The sequence below is a fragment of the Aedes aegypti genome, unplaced genomic scaffold (genome assembly GCF_002204515.2).
Source record: "Aedes aegypti strain LVP_AGWG unplaced genomic scaffold, AaegL5.0 Primary Assembly AGWG_AaegL5_hic_scaff_734_PBJ_arrow, whole genome shotgun sequence".
NCBI classification, from domain to species: Eukaryota; Metazoa; Arthropoda; class Insecta; order Diptera; family Culicidae; genus Aedes; species Aedes aegypti.
The window spans coordinates 13,352-15,926 of NW_018736422.1; the positions used below are offsets into that span (position 1 = coordinate 13,352).

General features: G+C 39.0%; 1 long non-coding RNA gene across 2 annotated transcripts; it reads right to left on the minus strand.

Moving 5' to 3' along the window:
* Positions 1-340: 340 nt before the first annotated feature.
* On the minus strand, positions 341-2,206 carry LOC110681332. Of its 2 annotated transcripts, XR_002503167.1 has the most exons (3): positions 2,001-2,206; positions 492-603; positions 341-414 (listed from the first exon to the last, which is right to left on the minus strand). It is a non-coding gene; the product is annotated as an uncharacterized LOC110681332 (long non-coding RNA). The 2 variants fall into 2 exon arrangements; XR_002503166.1 differs by lacking the exon at positions 2,001-2,206 and having other exon boundaries at positions 492-651.
* Positions 2,207-2,575: the final 369 nt, after the last annotated feature.

Below are 2,575 nucleotides of genomic sequence, written 5' to 3' on the forward strand. Positions count from 1 at the left end.
CATCAGGTTTGCTGTCGTACCCGTTGACCATGTGCATGCTCTGGGGGTGTGGCATTCAACACTTGCCTAGAACTGACCAACACCGATGGGCCACCGCCTGCATTTGCCAGCATTGTTGCACTGGGGGAAATGTTCTGTCCGTAATGAACGGCGGCAGAGTTCTTGTTCAGGTTGTTCAACCGTTGCGTTCCTGCGCCGATGTTCGAGCTCGGGGTGGCGTTCTTCAGCCGCTGCTGCGAATTGTTGGAGATGTTCGAATGGTGTTCGGACCTCGTTGTCGTCACCACTGTCGACGTCCCCATCGCTGCTATTGGTACTGGCGATGAAGTGTTCGTTTTTGATCGTCTTACGACCTTTGTTCCGGCGGTAGTACTTGAACTCCCGTGGCAACGTGTAGGACCGGGGAAGCGATACCTGCGAATTAGCGAAATAGAGGAGTGGTTGATAGGGATCTTCTTCGGGAGTCTGAGCCTTTGGGCTAAATAGTTTACCTGACTATCGATATCTGATGGTATCCGATGGCCATTATGACCGTCATCCACATTGTCCAGGTTTTCATCTCCGCTGCTCACGACCGAATGGTTTCTCTCTGTCTCTTGGATTCTATCATGTCGAAAAACAAGAAAAATAAAATATGCTTAGATATTTATTTACGAATTCATCAAATAGTAACTGATTGAAGGAGCCTTTCATAGCCTCGATTCCTGGTACGATTCAAGACCTTTTCGTTTGCCCCGTAACACAGGTAGATCACCTTTACGTGATGTGGGTAAGATCTACCAGAGCAGCAGGGACAAAATTCGAGGGGCTTAACGAACCCCTCCCCCATTGTACAAAATCTGCGAGTTGACGTGTTGCCCAGGATGTGGTAGAGTTCACAAGGGGCTCTGATGAATCTTCTGGCCGCTCCAGTGCAACCTGTGAGGTGATTGATGACCTGGGACGAATCAAGGCCATGAATCGCAATAGGGAGTACCTCCCGAAAATGCAGGTAGCTGCTGAGCAACTCGATGTTATCATCGAGTTTGTTAAAAGCGAAAGCAATATAAGCAAGGATTTGAAAACAAATCTGTTGAAATTCTAGCTGCAAAGCAGGGCTATGAGAAAGCCAAGGCACAACTTGGCAAGGTAGAAGTCAAAAAAGACACTAAATCAAGCGAGACTGAAGTGTTCATAGGCAACGCAAATATATCAAATGAAATTACTCGATACGCGATGCGAAAGAGGAGACCTTCCGAGGATGAATACGTGACGAAAACACGCAGAGATTCTTTATAGAAATAATTAAACATTCCTGAAGAAGTATATTGAGGGGTTGTTTAAAAATATTATATATTTAACCATTCCGCATAAATTTCTCTAGATATCAATCACAAAATATATGAAATCAAAACAAAATTATTAAAAGAATAACACAAAAAAAGATCACTTCGATGAATTCTTTTGCATTCCACATTTCTCTAGTATTTCTGAAAAATATTTCTTACCTGAGGTATTTCTTCAAGGATTAGACGATTTTTTTCAGAATTCTTTCAAGATATACTCCAGGGATTACTCCAGTAATGCTTCAAGAATTGCACTAAGGATTCTTGATAACTCTCATGAGTTGAGATGTGATAAATCCTTCCAATAATTTTCTATAATTTGAATTTCTTGATTTCTCTACTAAATTTTTGAAATATTTTTTCGAGGAATTATTCAAAAAAAACTTTGAGTAATCACTGAGGAAATTTTTGAAGTAATCTTAAAAAATGTTAGATTAAATCAAAATTGGGAAGCATCTCTTAAAAAACAGTTTGAAGCTTTTCTTGAAGTGTAATCAATTAGAATAATCTTGTAGTATACCTGGAGTTGTCATTGGATTATTTCTAGCTATTTTTTCGAATGAACTACTGAAGAAATTTTTAAACATTTTCGTAAAAATTGAGATGAGAAATATTTATATAAATTTTGCCCATCGTATGTATGGAACCGTATTGCAACGCTTATACTATTATTACCATTATAATATATTGCAGCACCTTGAAAGGTTTCGTGATTTTGACGTGCCATTACTAATATGTACGGATTTTATACTTCCAACTATTAATCACCAGAGTGATTTAACATGCGGGAAGACTACTCAACTTTCAATGAGCCTCTGTACGTGCCATAAATTCTTTGTTCTCATGACATTTACTGTGCGTCGTGTGTTGGTGCTGTCTCACTCTCTCTCACGTGCAACTTGAAAACAGGGCGCACAGTAAAAGTCAAACGTTTTATAGCATGCATTGGCTTCATGTCTACAATCCAAGAGACCCGACAGATATCGGGTAATTTATTTCGAAGGCTCTTATACGATTATACGAAATTCATGTACAAATTAATCATGTTTTCGAGGACATATCAATAACAATATGATTTTTTATATAATTTTTGAAAATGGTCTTGAGCTACTATGGTTTGATATGAGCTCAAAAATATTTTTCACTACGGCTTACGCGATTCATAACTTAAAAGTATTGCAACGACTCCATACTTCCTGACAGAAAAATATTCGAAGTGATCCATGATAAGATTTCATGAATTAGGTATC